Below are 22863 nucleotides of genomic sequence, written 5' to 3'. Positions count from 1 at the left end.
GGGACACAGACCAGCAACAATTTCACTCAGGGTCAGTCCAGCCAACAAGACAGCGAAGCAGCACTGTCTCAAGTATGCCTTCTCTTCGAGCAAAGCCAGCAACAGCACCAAGAGATGATGAATCATGTCATCAATATGGGAAACCACCGTGAACCCTATCAACCACATTCCAAGTTATCTGAGTTACAGAAGACTCGCCCCTCAACTTTTGCTCACACCGATAGACCGCTGGAAGCCGATGATTGGCTTCGTGAGATTGAAAGGAAACTGATTATTGCTCAGTGCTCAGATCATGAGAAGGTGCTTTATGCACCACCCTACCTTACTGGAGCAGCCGCAGCATGGTGGGAAAACTTCCTACACATGCATCCCAGGGAACACAACATCACCTGGGAAGAATTCAAGGAAGGCTTCCGTGGGGCACACATCCCCAGGAGCATCCAAAAGATCAAGAAGAGAGAGTTTGATGACCTGAAGCAAAGAGGCATGTCCGTCACAGAATACAACGGCCAGTTTACCCAACTGTCTCGTTATGCCTACGACGAGCACATGACAGAAAGCAAGAAGATGGAAAAATTCCTGGACGGCCTGGCACCAGCGTTAAGATGCCAACTGATCGTGCACACCTTTCCGGATTTTAAGACGCTGGTGGACAAGGCCATCACCCTGGAGAATGAGCGCTGTAGTCTGGAAGATATCTGCAAGCGAAAGAGGGACAAGACGACTCTTGCTCGCAGCAACCGAGGCAAGACTGAGGTCCCGAGGACAGACGCAAGGAGATCCACGACTACTGAGCCAAGGCCCGTCGGACAAACGAGTTGTTGGACAAAGGATTTATTCGAGCCAGCTCCTCACCATGGGGTTCGCCAGTGTTGTTCGCCAAGAAGAAGGATGGGACACTGAGACTGTGTATAGACTATCGAGCCCTCAATATGGTCACCATCAAAAACAAATATCCGATGCCACGGATAAATGATTTGTTTGACCAGCTCGCACAAGCCAAGGTGTTTTCAAAGATTGATTTGAGATCGGGATACCATCAACTGAAGGTACGGACAGAAGATATCCCCCAGACAGCATTCACTTCCAGATATGGGTTATACGAGTTTACAGTGATGCCTTTTGGACTAACGAACGCCCCCGCATATTTCGTCCACCTCATGAACAAAGTGTTCATGAAATACATGGACAAATTTGTGGTGGTATTCATTGACGATATTCTGGTTTACTCAAGGACACCAGAAGAGCATGCTGAGCACCTGAGGATTGTTTTGGGAGAATTGAGGAAACATCAGTTGTACGCCAAATTTAGCAAATGCGAATTTTGGCTAAGACAAGTTGGCTTCTTGGGCCATATATTGAACCAAGAAGGCGTGGCCGTAGACCCAGAAAAAGTCAAGGCCATACTAGGCTGGAAGCCACCCGCCAATGCTACAGATGTGCGGAGTTTCCTAGGAATGGCCGGATATTACAGGAGATTTGTTGAAGGATTCTCCACTGTGGCAAAACCTATGACACAGTTACTCAAGAAGGACAAGAAATTCATATGGACGGAAGCATGTGAGCAGAGCTTCCAAGAACTCAAGAAGAAGCTGACAACCGCACCGGTCTTAACTGTGCCAGACATACACAAGATCTTTGAAGTGTATTGTGACGCGTCCCGAAAAGGTCTCGGATGTGTGCTAATGCAGGATGGCAAAGTTGTCGCATATGCCTCCAGGAAGCTGCGAAAACATGAGGAAAATTACCCAACACATGACTTGGAGCTAGCAGCAGTTATACATGCACTCAAGGAGTGGAGGCACTTTCTGTTGGGAAATCGCTGTGAAATATATACGGACCATAAGAACCTCAAATATATTTTCACACAGCCAGCGCTGAATTTACGCCAACGACGCTGGTTGGAACTAGTCAAGGACTATGACGTCGGTATTCACTACCACCCAGGGAAAGCAAATGTAGTGGCCGATGCCCTTAGTCGAAACCCCAGCCCGGACAGTGACGGTCAGCAAAATTTGACGCCTGAGTTTCAGCGAGAGTTCACTAGGCTCAACATGATGTTAGTCTCTGAGGGCACCGTATCGAACCTGGAGATACAACCCACCCTGGTGGAACAAATTAAGAAGGCTCAACAGGGACATCCCAGCATCGAAGGCATAAAGAAGAAAATGAATCTTAGTAAGACTTCAGAGTTCGTCACAGACAGTGAAGGAACATTATGGTACCGAGACAGACTTTGCGTACCTAACATTGAGGAACTCAAGCAACAGATCTTGACGGAAAGCCACACCGCCCCATACTCGATCCATCCTGGAGGAACCAAAATGTACAAGGACATCCAGGAAAGATTTTGGTGGCACGGTATGAAAAGACATATAGCCACATTCATTGCTTGTTGCGATTCATGTCAGCGCATCAAGGCCGAGCACCAAAAGCCAGCAGGGCTACTCCAGCCTAACAGGATACCGGAGTGGAAATGGGATGAAATAGGAATGGACTTCATTGTCGGATTACCCCGATGACAATGCGGAAATGATGCCATATGGGTCATCACAGACCGACTAACCAAGGTTGCTCATTTCATTCCCGTGAAGACTACCTACTCCACACAAAGACTGGCAAAACTTTATCTCTCCCGTATAGTTTGCTTGCACGGAGTCCCAAAGACTATAATATCAGACCGAGGCACCCAATTCGTCTCCAAATTTTGGGATCACCTACAACAAGCTCTGGGCACGCAACTAGTTTTCAGTACAGCATACCACCCTCAGACTGATGGACAAACAGAACGTGTAAACCAAATCCTAGAGGATATGCTAAGAGCCTGTGTGCTCACCTATGGATCGAGTTGGGAAGAAAGTTTGTCGTATCCCGAATTTGCTTACAACAACAGTTACCAAGCCAGCTTGCAAATGGCACCCTTTGAAGCGTTGTACGGACGAAGGTGTCGTACCCCTCTGAATTGGTCAGAAACAGGTGACAGCCGTATCTTCGGCCCAGACATGCTTAAAGAGGCCGAGGAGAAAGTTAAAAAAATCAGGGACAGACTCAAGACAGCACAGAGCCGACAAAAGAGCTACTATGATCAGAAGCATCGTGAGGTCAGCTTTGAACCTGGTGATTCCGTATACCTCCGAGTATCTCCTATGAGGGGTCTGCAACGGTTCAAAATTAAAGGGAAGCTAGCCCCAAGATTTATTGGACCATTTCGTGTAAAGGCACGAAGAGGCACGGTGGCCTACCAACTAGACCTACCCAAGGAGCTGTCAGACGTCCATGAGGTATTCCACGTCTCTCAATTGAGGAAATGCGTGAGCAACCCAGAAAAGCATGTACCTCATGAAGACATTGATATGCAACCAGATCTCACCTACAGGGAAAGGCCAGTAAGGATTTTAGAAGAGTCTGAACGGAGGACCCGTCAGAAAATGACAAGATTTTTCAGGGTTCAGTGGAGCAACCACACTGAGGATGAAGCCACATGGGAAAGGGAAGATTTCCTCCGAGCAGAGTATCCATATCTATTTGAGGAGCAGCAGAAATCTCGAGGACGAGATTTTTCCTAAGGGGGTAGGTGTTGTGACACCCAAGTTTTTATTTGGATTTTTCAAAAGATTTTTATTTGACTTGAGGGGAGTGATTTAAATTTTTCCTTTAAGAGAACTCTCCCTCTCAAATATTTTTTATGGCAAAAGTTTTATTTGGATTCACCCAAGATCTGTCTTTGGTCTTGGAGGTTCTTGCTTTTCATTTGGACTCAAGAACAAATGTTTTTCTTTTGGGGAAAACAACTTTTAAAAATCTTTTTGGAAATGCACTATGGCTTTTGGAAAACTCCTTTGCCACTTTCAACAATTCCTTCTTGCCATGGCCCTAGTGCAAATCCTCTCTCCTAACCCTTCCCTCACCTTTGGATCATGATCTGCATCAAATCCAGCAAGTTGGACCTCCCCATGTGATCATTTCCATTTGAATCTTATTCAGACAAATTTCTGTCTTCTATCCTACTACTTGGAGATTTACAAAGGAACTCCATTTTCTGTTTTGATTTTTGCCCCCAAACCAACTCTCCTCCCTAGTCCTTTGAACCCTCAACCAAGATCCATGAAGATCCACTGGTCTTCAGTTCAAAATTTTCAAACTACACTTGCTGCAAGTTTGGACCAGATTTGTCAAATTTGGTGAAATTCATTCAAAACCTTCTCCAAAAATTCCAAGTAAAATCAGGCAGCCTCTGGGTGCATTGAGTGGTCATCTCACCAAGTTACAGCTCCAGAAAAATTCATCTCATTGCAAAATCTCTCTGTCGAACACCTGCAGTGCATGGTCATGTCAAGTTCAGAAAGTTCAGAGATTCAGTCAGTAGCTTGCTGTCGTTTTCTTCAGAGAAGGACATCGATCTCGCCAGTACCACTGCGTCGCCTTGCTCCTCGTCCCCTCCCCCTTGTTCCTGCACCGCACGAACGCCTGGCGCCTTGCGGGCGTCGGCGACGAGCAGCAGAAGGTGCGCTGCCCCGTGACCGACGCCGGCGGCGGCTTTGCGGACGCCAGCGGGGGACACGGCGCCGACGACGCCACCCAGCGCCGCCCAAACCACCGGAGCTCACCGCGTGGCCTTCCACTACCCCGAACGCGCTGACCACCCTCGTCGTGAACCGCAGGGCGCGGAGCGCGCTCTCTGCCGCCGTCGAGCCCGTGCGGTCACCACACCGTGGACCGACGCCATTACGCCAAGACCATCTCCGTTTAGCTGTAAAACGACTCCAGTAACCTCCACTGATGCTGCCTGGCCGCTCAAACCCCCTGCCAATCCACTGCTCCGCCGTAATCGCTCGCCGGAGATTCTCCGTTCACGGCCACCCCGTCGATCCGCCTATAAGTAGAGGCCCCGAGCTTCAACTCGAGCACCCACCAGCCCTGCACTCCCCCTAGAGCACGCCTAGCCACTAGAAGAGCCCCGAGGAGGTCTCCTTCCTCGACTCCGGCCGCCGCGACCCGCCACGGGATCCAGCCCAATTCGCCCCCGTGTGTGCTCCTCCGCCTCCATTCTCTTACTAGTAGCTTCACCATGCATCCCTCTTTCTGACCCACACTTCAATTTGAAGCTTGCAGCCCTCCACCGGAGTTCCCCATCCTCACCCGAGCCGCCGTCCGCCGGAGAAAGTGTCGCCGTTGACGTGGTGCTCCCCGTTGGACGAGTCCACCACCCACCGACGCGGAAAAGGACGCTGAAGCTCTTGGTACCCTCCGTTTCTCCTAACTCGCCGTGGTTCGACGCCGGCGTCCACCGCAGTCTTCGGGCGCCGGCGAGCTTTTCAAACCTGACATGTGGACCCCGCGTGTCAGCCTCTGTTTTATTCCACCTCGAACCGTTTTCTGTTGACGCCTTCGGGCAAATACGTTTTCTCCTTTGCGCTTGCGCATTCCCAATCGAACCGTTTTCTGTTTTCTCAGTTAAAACCCTGGAACTTTTCTGTTTCATTACAGATAAGTCCCTGGACAGAAACCTTTATAACGTTTTAATAAAAAGGAATTTTTGACTGATTCTTTTTCTGACAATCTTCAAATTTTGTCTAGTTTTTATGGGATTTATTTGAAAAATATTTGGAAAAGTTTCTGTGCACCCATTGGTTTTCATGTTAGTACCCGTTTCGTGATTGCTGTAGGTTCCGAAAGAGGTGACGGAGCCGCGAACTTCGCCGAGCTAGACTCCGACTTCTCCGAACCAGGCAAGCATGTTTTGAACATTTGATATGACAGATGTTTTACATGTTCACGTGAAAGTTTTGTGCATGGCATATGAGTGTCGGTAAATACCTCGTTGCTTGTAAGGCAACTACCCGGTTGTCCCAAAGTCAGGATGATCTCTGATGAGAGGTGGCCTAATCATGTGGTGACATGAAGGGCAGCAAGGTGGTACTGTTGTAGCATACCAGCCTTGCGTCATCCGACTTTCTTCGACGTTAACGTGGTTGGAGCTACGTTATCGTTCTTTCCCCGCACGTTCCAAAGTTGCGATGATCTCTGATGAGAGATGGCCTAATCATGTGGTGACATGAAGGGCAGCAAGGTGGTACTGTTGTAGCATGCCAGCCTTGCGTCATCCGACTTTCTCCGATGTTAACGTGGTTGGAGCCACGTTACCGTTCTTTTCCCCTTTCGTGCTACCACATGTCTCATTGCCAGGATGCGGTTTAGTAAGTTGGTAACCTCTTTCCGTGTACACACCAAACAGAGAGGCCGGGATGATGGTACCTTGGCCCAGGATTAAAGCCAGTCATCCGGTCAGGGGGCATGGGTGTTTCCGGTTGGGACCGAGAGGGGGGGCACCCCCTTAGAGCGCGCGTATAGAAATTTGATCCCATGCTACGCGAGGTTGTAGCCTCCCCGTCTCAAGGTTTTTCTTGAACGTTGCCGAGGGTGATCCCTGGCTTCGGATGGTTGAACTGGGTGTGTACTGGTTAGACGTGTTTCTTCCAAAACACCGTAGACGGAACTAGTCCCCGTGACTACTGAAATCCGTTGGCTATGGTTAAGTACAAACTCTGCAGAGTCAATTCTTTCCAAATCGTCGTATCCATGACCAAGTAATGAAAACATTATATCCATATCTATCCGCGTGGAAAAAACTTGTCCCCGGTGAACAATCTCAAGTGGTAAATCCAGATTTATTGTTATTCCTATGGATGGACTAACTTTATTTTTGTCTCATGCTTGTGATAATTTATGTTCCCGAACTGTTGTATTATTGAGTTGTGATATAAGCCCTTTATGTGACGTCGCACAGACGTCTGACTGTGGCGTGTTCTTGTTCCTTACTTTAAATATAAGCCCTTTTCGTGATGTCGCTCAGACGTCCGACTGTGGCATGCCCTGTATTTATTTTCTGTTATAAGCCCTTTATGTGGTGTCGCCCCGACGCCCGACTGCGGCATTATCATTCCGCATTTTCCGCTCGAGGAGTCTTTCAGACACTCGTTTGGCACCAGTATCACTATTTTGCATTTTCCGCTCGAGGAGTCTTTCAGACACTCGTTTGGCACAAGTATTACTATTCTGCAGTTTCCGCTCGAGGCGTCATTCAGACCCTCGCTTGGCACCCAGTATTTATTACCTCTATGTCTGATCGCACCGGTTAACTTGTTCATGTGCTTCATGTTTACATTTGTTATATCTTATGTCCGAACTGTCTTGCGAGTACTTTCATAGTACTCACCTGGCTTGTTGATTTGGCCAGATGTTGACGAAGGCGATCTCTTGGATGAAGAGTTTGATAGCGCGTCCGATGCCTAGAGGAGTCCCAGTCAGTCCTGCGCGATCCCGGATATTGGTCACTTGTATAGTTTACGCTTCCGCCACCCGCAATAAGTCTCCTCGAGCCTCACTCCGACGCTCGAAGAGCTGTAGTCTTCTGGAATCATATCACTCGCTTCGCGGTGATATTTCCACCACCGTTATTATCGTGAGTTAGTAGTTGCCACCCTATCCGCCGTATTGTTTTAGCGGCGTGCATGTAATAAATTGTTGGGCAATCTCTGCTCAACCTTGTATTATATTTAGTACTCCTGGTATTTTTCTTCTGTGACCAAGATATTGTCTACTAGTGAGAAGGAATTCTTCCTCGCTGGTCCGTAAAAGGGACTGGTCTCTCAATAATTATTTTATTGAAAAACCGGTCGTGACAATGAATAATCTCATGATCCCTTTGAGCCTGGGTGGCGGTCCATAGGATGATCACACGGGTACTCCGGGATATCCAAAAATACAGGCAACACTGGGTTCTCCAGGTGCCTCAATCCACCCAGATGTAAATTAAAGTAGCCACCTTAAGTTGAACCATTAATTAACAATCTCACATCTGTCATGGAAAAATTCACTTAAACCCAATCCACGTCTACGAGCATAGCATAGCAATATAAGCAAACGTAGAAGTAACTCCCAAAGGTTTGATGATAAACATGGCAATAGGTACTACCTCTTCTACTTGCCAAAACCCACATATTAATCAGATCCTAATCATGCAATTGTTTGAGGATTGATCTAATGCAATAAAACAGGGTGGTAAAGAGGTATGATCAAAGTGTTACTTGCCTTGCTGATGATCCGTGAAACCTAGAGACTCGTACTAGCACGCTTCGCACTCCGGGTACTCTATCGCAAACCAACAATGCATACATAAGCAATCAAGCAAGGGTGCACGAGTAAAACTCAAAATAAGAGATCTAACCAGAAAGTTCAACTTAAGAACTCCGGTTTACAAAAAGAATCAAATCGAACGAAGCAACGAAACTCAAACGGCGAAAGAAACAAGATTCGTTTACTAATCTGGACTTAATTCAAATTTTAGAGTAGCAAAAACTTGTTTGAGTAGGTTAAACGGAAAGAGGGTTTCCAGACAAAACTCTAGGCGCTTGAATCGCCTGATTCCGATAAACGAGCAAAAAGTTATACTAAAACGAAAAACAGATCGGAAATCGCGATCAGAAATAATCGCGGAAAATCCGAGAAAAAGAAAACTGACGAACAGGCTAACGAATGAACGTTCGCTGTCTGTGAAAACAACGAAACGAACGAGTGTTCGCTAAATAAACTAAACCGAAAAAAACAGATCTAGGTTTTTTTTATAAAACCGAACGAAAAACCGGTTGGGAAAACCGAACAGTTTTCTCGAGGAAAACCGCCGGCGGCGGGGCGGCGGCTACCTCCGGCGAGGGGCGGCGGGGCGGCTTCGGCGAGGCGGCAGGGTCGGCGGGCGGCGGGATCGAGCGGCGGAACTGCGGCGTCGGGCGGCGGGGTCGGTGGCGGGGTCGGCGGCGGATCGGGCGACGGCTTCGGACGGCGGCGGCGGCGACGGCACGCGACGGCGGCGGCGGCGTCTTAGGGTTAGGGTTTCGGCGGCTCGGGCGGCTTGGGCTATCGGGGCTGGGGGCGGCGCCTTATAAAGGCCTGGCCAGGGGAGTCCTGGCCGAACACGGCCCAAAGTCGGTTTCGCGATTTTTTTAAAATAATTTCGCGCAAAAAACTAAATAAAAGAAATACTAAACAGACTCCAAAAATCCCGAAATAAATTTTCCCCGACTTCTAAAATCAAGCCGGACAAAATGAACATTTATTTGGGGCCTAAATGCAATTTTGAAAAACGTGTATTTTCCTAATTCAAATAAAATCAAATAAAATCCAAATAAAATCAAGTATTTATTTTTAATATTTTTCCTCCAATATTTCATTATTTGTGGAGAAGTCATTTTATCCCCTCTCATATATTTTGATATGAAATATTTTCGGAGGGAAAAATAATAAAAACAAATGATCCTACTTTCAAAATTTGAGAAAACCCAAATATGAAAATAACGAAATCCCCAACTCTCTCCGTGGGTCCTTGAGTTGCGTGGAATTTCTAGGATCGCAAATCAAAATGCAATAGAGTATGATATGCATGATGATCTAATGTATAACATTCCAAATTGAAAATTTGGGATGTTACAAACCTACCCCCCCTTAAGATGAATCTCGCCCTCAAGATTCGGGTTGGCTAGAAAATAGGTGAGAGTGGTCCTTCCGTAGATCTTCCTCTCGCTCCCAGGTGGCTTCCTCCTCGGTATGGTGACTCCACTGAACTTTGCAAAACTTGATAACCTTGCTGCGGGTGACTCGGCTGGCAAACTCAAGAATCTTAACTGGTTTCTCCTCGTAGGTCAAATCACTATCCAACTGAATCGCTTCCAGTGGCACTGTATCTCTCAGTGGTATCTCAGCCATCTCCGCGTGACACTTCTTCAACTGGGATACGTGGAATACATCGTGAACTCCTGACAATCCTTCGGGAAATTCCAACTTGTAAGCAACTTCTCCCATACGCTCCAAAACTTTGTATGGTCCTACAAAACGTGGCGCTAACTTTCCCTTAATTCCAAAGCGCTTCACTCCTCGAAGTGGTGATACTCGAAGATAAACTCTGTCTCCGACTTCGTTAACTATCTCCTTGCGTTTAGAATCCGCATAACTCTTCTGCCTGGACTGGGCTACCTTGAGCCTATCGCGAATCAACTTCACCTTCTGTTCAGACTCTTTAATCAAATCTGGTCCAAACAACTGGCGGTCTCCAACTTCGTCCCACAACAATGTTGTCTTGCACCTCCTTCCATACAGAGCTTCGAAAGGGGCCATCTTCAAACTGGATTGATAGCTATTGTTGTAAGAAAACTCTGCATATGGCAAATTGTTGTCCCAACTAGATCCATAATCTTGCGCACAAGCTCTCAGCATGTCCTCCAAAATCTGATTGACTCTCTCGGTCTGTCCGTCTGTCTGTGGATGAAAAGCGGTACTGAAATCTAGCCTGGTACCCAAAGTTTCGTGCAACTGGTTCCAAAACTTTGAAGTAAACTGGGTTCCTCTATCTGATACAATGGTCCTCGGAACTCCATGCAGACATACAATCCTGGTCATGTATATCTTTGCCAACTTAGCACTGGTATAAGTGGTCATTAATGGGATGAAATGTGCTACTTTCGTCAATCGATCGACTACAACCCATGATAGCCTGAACGAGTCCTGGGCAATCCCGTGATAAAATCCATGCCTAGCTTATCCCACTTCCATTCGGGTCTCGGCAATGGTTGTAGCAATCCTGCTGGCTTCTGATGCTCTGCCTTCACTCTCTGACATACATCACAAACAGCCACATACTCTGCAATATCCTTCTTCATTCCGGTCCACCAGAAACTGCCCTTTAAATCCAGATACATCTTGGTATTTCCTAGGTGAATCGAATATGGTGAGTCATGGGCCTCCTGCAAAATCAACTTCCTAATCTCCGGATCATTGGGCACATAAACACGGCCCTCAAACCATAAGGTGCCGCGCTCGTCCTCACAAAATCCCTTGGCTTTTCCTTTACCCAACCTTTCCTTTATCTCAGCAATCTCCTTGTCTGTCTTCTGAGCTTCTCTGATCTTATCCATCAAAGTAGACTGAATCTCCAATGCTGCTACAAACCTCTTGGAACTATTTCCAAACATAGTTCACGAAGACTCTCGGCTAACTCCTTGGGTAACTCTCCGATCATGAGCATGTTGACATGGCTCTTGCGGCTCAACGCATCAGCTACTACGTTAGCCTTCCCTGGGTGATAATGCAATCTCATATCATAATCCTTAATGGGCTCCAACCATCTCCTTTGCCTGAGATTCAACTCCTTCTGCGTGAAAATGTACTTCAAACTCTTGTGATCCGTGTACACCTCACAATGGTTTCCGATGAGAAAATGTCTCCATGTCTTCAACGCATGCACTACGACTGCTAACTCCAAATCATGTGTAGCATAATTCAACTCATGGGGTTTAAGTTGTCGTGAGGCATATGGAACAACTCTTCCCTCCTGCATTAGCACTGCTCCAAGTCCTCGACGAGAAGCGTCGCAATATACTTCATAATCCTTGCGTTGATCTGGCAGAATCAACACTGGCGATGTAACCAAATGTTTCTTCAACTCCTGGAAACTAGCCTCACATTCCTCAGTCCAATTGAATTTGGTGTCCTTCTTCAACAACTCGGTCATAGGTTTTGCAATCTTTGAGAAATTCTCAATGAATCTCCGGTAGTATCCTGTGAGTCCCAGAAAACTCCGGATCTCTCCAACTGTCGTGGGTGCTTCCCAATTTGTCACAGTGTTAACCTTGGTGGGATCTACTGCTATTCCTTCTCCGGATATAACATGTCCAAGGAATCCAACTTCCTTTAACCAAAACTCGCACTTGCTGAACTTGGCATATAACTGATGTTCTTTGAGCTTTCCAAGTACCAAACGCAAATGCTCCTTATGCTCTTCTTCATTCTTCGAGTAGACCAGAATATCGTCAATGAACACTACGACGAACTTTTCCAAAAACTCCATAAACACTTTGTTCATCATGTTCATGAAATAGGCAGGTGCGTTAGTCAGGCCAAATGACATAACGGTGTACTCATATAGCCCATACCTTGTGGTAAAAGCTGTCTTGGGTATATCCTGCTCTCGAATCTTCAACTGGTGGTATCCTGACCACGAATCAATCTTGGAAAATACTTTAGCTCCTTGTAGTCGGTCAAACAGATCATTGATCATTGGCAGTGGGTACTTGTTCTTGATTGTTACTTCATTCAAACCATGATAATCAACAACCATCCTCAACGATCCATCTTTCTTCTCCATTAGAAGTACGGGTGATCCCCAAGGTGACGAACTTGGGCGAATATATCCTTTATCCAGTAACTCCTTAATCTGCTTTTAATTTCTTCCAAATCCTTAGCGGGCATCCTGTACGGTCTCTTAGATATTGGCCCTGTGCCTGGCAAAAGCTCAATCGAAAACTCAATGTCTCTATCCGGTGGCATGCCTGGCAACTCCTCTGGAAATACGTCAGGGAAATCCTTCACCACTGGTACTTCCTCCTGTACAACTCCTGATAAGGAATTTACTTGAGTCCTCTTCGGCAGATGCTGGGATACATACTTAATCCTTCTTCCTTCTGGGGTAGTAAGCAAGATCGTCTTACTGGCACAATCGATGTTTACTCCATACATCGATAGTCAATCCATTCCCAAAATCACATCCAAACCTTGCGACTCCAAAACTATTAGGTCTGAGGGGAAAACATGCCTACCTATGGCCAATGGCAACTGAAAACATCCTTGGCTTGCCATATACTCTGCTCCTGGCGAGCTTACTAACATAGGTGTTCTAAGAACTTTGGTGGGCAACTTAGACTTATCCACAAATCCCCTTGATATGTATGAATGCGATGCACCAGTATCGAAAAGAACGATTGCAGTAAATGACTTAACCAAAAACTTACCTATTACTGCATCGGGCTGTGCTTCAACCTCCTCCACATTAACGTGGTTCACCTGTCCCCTGTTGAAAGGGTTCGGCTTCTTCCCCGAGCTTCCATTGCCATTTCCCTTCTTTGCTTCTGGACAATCGGTGGCATAATGTCCAGTCTTCTGGCACTTGAAACAAGCAACGTGGCTTAGATCCCTCTTGGCTGGGGTTGATGGGTTGGTACGGTTCTGTCCGTTGCTTCCTCCGTTCCCATTGCCATTCTTGGGGCCACTATGATTGTGCGAGTTCCCTCCATTGTGATTGTGACCTCCATGGTTATGCTAAAGGTGTCCTCCTGAGTTCGGGGTAAAACGAGGCTTCTGATGAGCTCCTGTACTGTACTTTCCTTGTCCATACTTCCTCTTACGGCTCTCAATCTGCTGCTGCATCCCTTCAATCATGAGAGCTCTGTCTACCAACTCCTGGTAGTTGTTAAAAGTTGCCACCATCAGCTGCATGCTCAGCTCATCATTCACTCCTTCCAGAAACTTCTCCTGCTTAGCTGCATCCGTAGCAACGTCATCTGGGGCATAACGTGCTAACTTACTAAAATCCTCCACATACTGGCCAACGGTACGTCTTCCTTGGCGTAAGTTGCAAAACTCACGCTTTTTCATGGCCATACCTCCTGCTGAAACATGGGCAGTACGGAAAGCTTGCTGAAATTGGTCCCATGTGACAGTGTCAATGGGGTGAGTGGCTGTGTAATTCTCCCACCATGATGCTGTGGGTCCATCAAGCTGATGTGCGGCAAAACGCACTCTCTCCGCATCTGTGCATCCTGCAGTGGTCAGCTCCCTTCCAACCTTGCGGAGCCAATCATCTGCCACAATCGGCTCGGTGCTACTGCAGAACACCGGCGGATTTAGCCTAAGAAAACGGGCTAAGTGATCAACAGGTGGTGGTGGTGGTGGGTTGTTGTTGTTGTTGTTGCCTTGGATATGAACTAGCACTTGCATCAGGGCATTCTGCTGCTGAATCAACTGAGTGATCTCTGGTGGGAAAACAAATCCGGTGTTGCGTCTCAGAGGCATATGATGGGTTTAGAAAAGATGAGAAAATAGAATAGAATGAGGTCTAGAGGGAAAACACTACCCATATGCACATGAGACAAACACAATCATATCACTTCAATCAATTCACACAAGGCATAAAATCGATCTAACTATCGTTACAAAGTGCTTGCACTATACTATATATATGGTGGGATACTACTACTAATTTGGTGGTCTACTAGAAAAATTGCTCAGTCGAAGACTCCATGAAATCTGCTCCGGCTTCATCCTCCAAATCATCATCACTGGGGTCCGAGTCGGTGTCGTCGATGATGATGTAATTCTCCGGGCAAGTAGAATCGTCGTCATCTCCTCCTGGTGCTGGGTCTCCCATGAAAACTTCTAGCTTCTTTGTCAGGTCGCCATTCTTCTCTACTAGTGCAATGATTTCCTCCATATAATCCTCGCGTGTAGCCTTGAGTTCTTCCTCCAGTTCCATGATCCTAGTCTTTGCCTTCTTCAGATCTATCATGTCTGCGCACATCTGGTTCTCCTGGCGACGAATGTGCTGGTTTAACTCCTGGATGAAAGCTACAATAGATCTATCCTTCCTAGTACTGATCATCTCTGATTGCTCGTCTCGGCGCCCACAAATCTGATAGATAGTATCCTTGAGATTATTGTGGTACACTTCTCCAATGCGTCCCATGGTGATGTGGGCTCACTACAAAAAAAATACACTTCCTGTGTTTGTCACAGTAGGTCGCGTTTTTTGTCATGCATGTACATCCATGACAAATTTATGACAGAATCAAGATAGTCATACCTGTGCTGTCGTAGAAGTGTTCCATGACATTACCAAAATTATCATCATGGAAGTTTCCACTTCCATGACGATAAATCGCGCGTCACAGAAATGCTTTCTTCAAGGGTGACTGACACGTGGCATCCACCGTAACGGAATGCCGTTAAGCTATCGGGTCGGGTTTTGGATCCGATAACCCGTTAACAGCCCCGACCAATGGGGATTTTCCACGTGTAAAATCATCATTGGCTAGAGGAAACACGTGTCGGCTCATCGTTGGGACAGATGTCATCCACTCACTGGACAGAAGGCGCCTATGATACGTCGACACGTGGCACGGCCCAACAGTGGCCCATTCCTGTGAAAAGGCTGGCCCGTTTGACTTGGTCAAAAGCTGGCGGGCCGGCCCATGGAAAGCCTGTTAACGGCCTATTCGCATATAGCCCATTTACAGCCCGCTAACCCAAGGCCCGTTACGCCCTATCCGAATTAGGCCCAGTAGCGTCATCTGGGCCATCCAATATGATTCCAGCCCGTTTTCACTTCTGGCCCATGTATAGCCCATGACGTCTTTCGGCCCATATGAGGCCCTTTGTAACTCTTGGCCCATTAGTGGCCCGTGCTGAAACTGGGCCGTAATGAACAGTGTATTACTTTACACCCATTAACGGCCCGTGGTGAAACTGGCCCGTAATGAACAGTGTATCACTTTATACCCATTAACGGCCTGTTATTCCGTTGGGCCGTTTCCAGCCCAAGTTAACTTTCGGCCTTCTGAGGGCCCATTTATTCTTGGGCTCATTTGCAGCATTCGGTTACTTATGGCCCGTTACTGTCATTTTCTGCTTGTGGGCCAAATTCAGCCCGTCATTACAGTCAGCCGATTTGTGGACCGTTAGTCTGTTGGGCCATTTTCATAGCATCACCAAATACGGCCTATTAACGGCCCGTTATGGTCAGCCCATAAAACATACGATTTCCATTAAAGGCCCGTCTACGGCCCATTAAAGGCCCGTACAAGACCCATAAATGAGTCGGTGGCCCATGGATCCTACGAGACGTAGAAGGCCCATGGATCCTACGAGACGTACAAGGCCCATGGATCCTACGAGACGTACAAGGCGCATGGATCCTACGAGACATAGAAGGCCCATGGATCCTAAGAGACGTAGAAGGCCCATGGATCCTACGAGACGTAGAAGGCCCATGGATCCGACGGCCCGTGAAGGGCCACGGTCGGGCGAGTTGGCCCCCGTTTGAACGATATAGCATATTCAAAGAATTATCCTACTCAATACTATACAACAAAGAGATCAAGGCATAGAAAGGTAGAATAATCCTACACTATACAATAAAGAAATTACAGCCGATTATACCCACTGGGCATTATGGTTCGGCAGAGGTGATAATAAAGCATACACAAATAGCAAATGACATACACTGGGCAAATACAGCTCATACATCATGGAGGTGCATCAACTTAAATCCATTTGAACTATAATCTCTTCAGAAAATAGGATTAGCAGGATTCAGATAGCACAAATTTCAGTCTGCAAAATCTCCAATTCCTTCATGGTTACCTCAGTGTCTTGTTTCAATTTTTGACTCCTACATCTAATACATGCATGTCCAGTCTCAACTTGTTGATTATACGTTGACAATCATGTACACGTTGTCTTGCCACCTCTAGTTGATGCTCGAGAACATTAGCACATTCCAATTCCAATCCATAATCATTCGGTAACGGCCATGCCGCACTGCTCGCAGATCTTTGTGTTGATGTCACTTCATCCTGAAATGTTTCTGTAAGTACACATGACTAGGGCAAAAATATAGTTACAATAGTGAAGCAAACAAGACACTATTTTGTACTACATGGCAAAACAGGACTAACAATAATGTTACACGTCACTTTCAAAAAAAAATGTTACACGTCATGAAGCATAAGCAGGTGATATTTTAAAAATTATAAAAAAGATAGTCTGTGTAGCCTGCATATAGAAACCCCTCTTAGCTCACCAGAGGAGCATGATGTTGGGGCCCAATCGAAAACACAGACAAGTTACAAATTTAGACAGCACGTTGCGTATAAGTAAGCAAGTAGTTAGCCATTCTGTGCCTCAATTAAAGTCTTAGGGAGCATAATGAATAGCAGAGGGTTTCATACAAACATACTACAGCAGGCAAAACTATGCAATCATTAGCGTAGTGTAAACTAGATTGTGAGCCTCATGCAATAATAGTTGGTTAATAGACTTCAAAGCTTCAGGCACACTTCGGCAGAGTAATTAAATGGTAAGGCCTTTAATTATGTCAACTAATAGTGATACAAGTACCGAACATCAGGCATGATTATTTGGGCATCTCATTAACTGAGGAAAAATAAAGCAATTGAAAAGAGAAAATTAAGTATGCCTGAAACAAACAAGGAATTGAACTTTTGAGTTGCATACAGTGACTTACCTTAGCAGGTTGAAGAGGCTCAGCGCAGCTCCTACTTCTCTTGCAAGGCTCCTTCCTAACATCTTGTACTTGGAAATCCTCAATCTTATCTTCATTGCACCCCCTCTGGAAGGTGACACAAACTCCTTACTCGTCTCCTTGGAAGATAAATATGCATACTTTCCAGTCTGTGAACACAAAAGGATGAGATTATAACAAAACAACACCACATAATGAAACATGCCGCATCTCTTGCACTTGCACACAATGAAATGAGCATTTACTATGTCTGCACTATGTAAAAACTAGGCATACCTTCGAACTGGATCTCCAGGTACTCTTGGAGAGCCTACTGTAGTGTACAGCCAAACCTTTATGTCACCTATGAGTTAGACAAGGCCCCACTACAGCAGCCCTTAGTGTTAAAATCGTTGACAAGCTCTGTTAGAGTGTTAGGTCAAGAACAGCAAGTAATCGAAGCAAACAGTCCTAGTATGGCTGGCTGATGCAAACAAGCAATTGAACAGATGTGTGAGCAAATCTTACATATCAAGAAAAGAAGCAAAGAAGGAGGCTTAAAGATCATCACTTGACTGACCAGATTTAAGGGGCATTTAAACATCATGTGCAACGTATGAACTAACATAAACATTGCATATTCTAGATTCTACAATGGAATGCACATGTATTAGGTTTTGCCATGTATGATGATGCCTAAATGTACAGATAGCAGGCAGGAGTGATTCATCATTGCACGCACAATTGAATTGCAGGTTAAGGGCCAGTTCGATTCCGCCTTTTCAGGGCATATTGTCAAAATAAGCCATAAAAGATGTAAAGAAGTCATTTTTGAGTTATGGGCTTGGGCTTAACTAATTTCGCTTTGGAGGGGGGTGTTTCGAGGAGAACCTCACTAAAAATTGAAGGGAAGGGGAATAGTGAAATGACTATGTTGTCTGCCTATATTACACTAAAAATGCAACTGCTGACGCCCGTGTCACACCTGACCCTCAAGTAAAAACAAACACGCAAGCATTCATTGCCCTGCTCGCTTGCATCTCCTCTCCCCTTTCCCTCTACCTCGATCCCCTGCCTGCAGCACTAGGGTTCCTCCAGCGAGCCGTCGCCACTGGTCCCATCTGGCCTGGTCCTCGACGATGCTATATCCAGCTAGGCTACATGGCCGGCGGGTAGGGGCAAATCTCCTTGGCTGCTCCTCCCTCTGGCGCCGCCCCTCATTCTCATGGTCTCCAGCAGCTGCTCCACTGTGGTCCGTCCAACGCACTACTCCGGCGGGCGCTGCACAACTACGGCTGATGCCACACTGTGGCAGAAGGCACCTTATTCCCCCTCCCCTCCTCCCAGGCCATGGCCTTGAGGTGCTGTTGAAGGATGAGCTCATCCAACAAGGTGAGGATCTCCTCTGATTTTTTGCCAAATTTTCATTCTGATCCACTATACGATGAATTGCTATGAGCTGCTTCTGCTGCTGCTATATGATGCATTGCTATGAGCTGCTCCTGCTGCTGCTATATGATGAATTGCTATGAGCTGCTGCTGCTGTATGATGAGTTGCTATGAGCTGCTGCTGCTGCTATATGATGAATTGCTATGAGCTGCTGCTGCTGCTGCTATATGATGAGTTGCTACAAGCTGCTCCTCCTGCTGCTATATGATGAATTGCTATGAGCTGCTCCTGCTGCTGCTATCTGATTAATTGCTATGAGCTGCTCCTCCTGCTGCTATATGATGAATTGCTATGAGCTGTTGCTGGTATATGATGAATTGCAGACTGCTGCTGTTGTATGATGAGTTGCTATGAGCTGCTGCTACTGCTATATGATGCTTTCAGGTGGTGCTGCTATACGATAATAACCAGCCACTTGGACCATCGAATTTCAATAAATAATTGTTCTTCATTTAAATGTGGGTCATGCGTTCTTCGTTTAAATTAGGCAATGGGATCTCTATGGAAAACATTGACCAAAGTAGATTGTGCCAAGTAGATGGTATCTTTGTATTTGCATTTTGAGCAAATAGTGATGGTCTGTTTTCCTATCATATTAATTACTGCACTGGGTTCAATTTGTGATGTTTGCAAGTCAAATTAATTTCCATATGGGCAGCAAAATGAAAAAAATATAATGCAATCTAGACTTTCCACTGATCATACCAAAGATAAGCTAAAAACGCAATGAAAAGAACTGGTTGGCTTATTACATGGAGCTTATATTCACAGGTGCTTACTTTCTTAGGATAACTCATAATAACTGTCCCTAAGAAACTTGGCTAATAGAACTGGCATACAAATAACATGTCACGATGATTGCAATGGAGGAGTGACGTACCATAGCACACTGTATAGGCTCACCGCTGCCTCTCCTTTTTTTGTGATGCTCCATGAAATTGCCACATACAACTTGTACTTTTTCATTGTGTAACCCTATCTGCAAGTTGACACGGCTAATTTAAGACATCTCTACATGATACTACATTGCATATCCCTTGCGCATATTTAAACCACCAATTAACGATTGTGTGCGTACCATAAACTAGCCATGACTCTGTATGCTGGACTAGCAGGCACTCTAAGGGAGCCTAATGTAGTGCACTGGAATTCCTACATGCCACCTACGATTTTGTGTAATGTACTGCCCCTGTTCCTAAATATGTGTCTTTGTAGAGATTCCAGTATGGACCACATACACATGTATATAGATGCATTTTTGAGTGTAGATTCACTCATTTTGCTCCGTATGTAGCCTATAGTGGAATCTCTAGAAAGACTTATATTTAGGAACGGAGGTACGAGGTAGTATCATGTATGACATCTACATATCTAATTTAGCAGCCAGTAGTAGAAATCATTGTCTGCACAAAGGGCTTACTGGTCGAAAATCCTAGCAAAGCACGCTGGCAGGCACAGAACAATACAAGAGAGAGAGACGCGCTTACAAGATCATAGCAATGCCTCAGTCTAGGATCTTGGTTGGCCAAGCTGTTAGATCCAGAAGAAACATCGTCCTTGTAGTTTTTGCCAGCTGCATAACAGGTAACAGGGACCGGTTAGTATATTTGAAGTACATCGGGCAGGTGATGCTGCACGGGTTTAAAGGTGACAAGTACGTAGGCCGTGGCGGGTGCTTGGCATCTCTCCAGACGGTGGGAATCAGGTTAGAAACGTTGATGGTGATGATGCTGCGCTGGCTGTCGGGGTCCGGTAAGGAGATCTAGAACCGTCGAGTAGGTTGTTTGTGGAGCGGCTCCGGTAGGGTGGACTACAGTGTGGGCAAAGCGGATCTGTGGCCGTGGACGAGGGCGTAGGTGAAGCTGCTCTGGTGGTTGGGTTAAGGATGGTGTTGACGACGCGGATCTATGGCCGTGGACGGGGCGTCAGAAGCTGCTCCGGTGGTTGGGTTAAGGATGGTGTCGATGATGCGGATCTGCGGCCGTGGACGGGGCGTCAGAAGCTGCTCCGGTGGTTGGGTTAAGGATTGTGTCGACGATGCGGATCTGCGGCCGTGGACGGGGCGTCAGAAGCTACTCCGGTGGTTGGGTTAAGGGTGGTGTCGATGATGCAGATCTGCGGCCGTGGACGGGGCGTCAGAAGCTGCTCCGATAGGTTGGATGAGGGTGCGAGGAAGCGGATCTGAGGCCGTGGACTTGTGAGTTGGCAAAGCGGCCCCGGTAGGGTTGAGAATGGTACAGGCGAAGCTACTCCGGTAGGGTTGACGATGGTGTCGGCGAAGCGGCTCCGGTAGGGTTGAGGAAGGTGTCGGCGAAGCGGCTCCGGTAGGGTTGAGGAAGGTGTCGGCGAAGACGATCAGAGGCCGTCGACGGGGGCGTCGGTGGGGCGGCTCCGGGGGGTGTGGACGAAGCGTCTCTGGTGGGGAGTACAAATGAGCCGCTGCAGATGCGCGGCGGTTGACGAGAGTACCGGCGAAGCAGATCCGGCGCCGTGGACAAGGTCGGCACTGAATGGGCTGTGGTACAGTGGTGGATGAGCAGTCTACTTGTTTCTAGGGGAGGTGGGAGGGGTAGATGTGGCCGCAGAAGCAGATCCGGCAAGGTGGACGCCGCTGGCAGTGAATGGGCTATGGTACGCCGGTGGATGAGTAGTCTAGGGTTTCGAGAGGGGAGGGGAGAAAGGGCGATGAAGTACGGACGGCATGATGTAAGATGCTCTGGTGCTGTGGAGTTAGTCGTTTTTGCGGGAGGGGGAGAGCAAATGGGGGTGCCGTGTAGTGGGGGAACCAGAAGTTACCAAAGCAGCCCCAACCTATCATGTAGATGAGGGCGGTATTGTAACTGTTGGTCTCCGTGCACCAAGGACAAAAGGGGGATTTCGCATGCTAAAGACTAAGGTGGCGGAAATTTTAGAAGGAGGCGGGAGATTTTGCCGCCCGCGGGATCATTCGTATCCAGTTTCAACTAATTTTGGACCGTGCTAGCGGGAAGGTCATGCTAGACTGTGTACACGGGGCACGCGTCAGCAGTTAATAACTGGTGTGAAGTCCACCCCAGAAAAAAAGACAATAACTCAGGATGATGCGCTGATAACTTGGACGTTCACACGGGCGCGGCCAATCGTACGGGTGTAGTGGCGCGTTCACAAAAAAAGGGATCAAACGCTCAGCCTATGTATTTCTCATGTAAATAGATAATTTAGTGCCATTGGTTATTTACTTTAAACATAATGCATTGACGTGTTAGTGTAGAGGCGCACAAAAAGAAATTGATATTGTAGTCAGCTACTTAAAAGTGTTACCTCATATGATTACAAAGCCTCCATTTCATAAATTGCGTACCCGTTGAATTCATATATGAATATTACATATATTACTTCAAAATAGAAACTTAAATCATCCAAGACTAATGAATTTGAATGCAAGAGTAACAATGGTGCATATACATGATAGCTACATTGGTTGTTTGAAGAAACATCACTGTAACTTTGGCATGCACAACTGAAAAGGTTTATTTAAATATAAAAAAATGTGATATGTGAGTGTCCAATCTTTATAGCGTTGAATCGATATTGTACCTTTGGCCACAATACGAAGTAGATATTGACTTATGTTCAAGCGATGCACGTCCACGATCGCTAGATAGTGATACGTGAATGAATTGTGCAATCTCTCTCACACGCATACATATCTCATTTCCCTGTGGGCATCGGAATCACACACGCGCACTTCGTGTATTTCTCTCCCTCCGTCAGGGTTAAATTCATCTTTCTACCCCGTCCTACAAGTCTCTCACATAGAAACACACACGCTCTCTATGTCTAACACGCCCACCCCTTTAATTCCGCCCACCCACAGCCACTAATGTCTCAAAGTATAATAATGTCTCTCACACATATGCTATCTACCTATCCCTTAATATAGCTAGATATGTGTCACACAAACTCCTTCTCCCTACTAGCAAGATGCCCATGCGTTGCACGGAACATCAATATGCATTTGTATGAGAAGTTTATCTTGTGGGAGAAAAGGATGAACGAGGGAATACATTATTTGCAAATGCGGAGAGGGGTGTGGGTATATTTTTGCAAAATTGCCATAGTTTCCTTCCTGTCCGTCGGATATAAATCGGATGGCCTATATTGCAGGATGGCAGGAGCACCATCATCACCAACTCTATTTTTTATAAGAGTAGAGATATGTGAGTGTCACTGCCCCCCCCCACACACACACCCACACTTCCCAACACCGAAGGAGTAGGGTGACACCTCGATCTTGATACTAATCTATCGA

Source organism: Aegilops tauschii, chromosome 7 (genome assembly GCF_002575655.3).
Source record: "Aegilops tauschii subsp. strangulata cultivar AL8/78 chromosome 7, Aet v6.0, whole genome shotgun sequence".
In the NCBI taxonomy this organism is placed as follows: Eukaryota; Viridiplantae; Streptophyta; class Magnoliopsida; order Poales; family Poaceae; genus Aegilops; species Aegilops tauschii.
Note: the sequence above shows the minus strand (reverse complement) of the source record.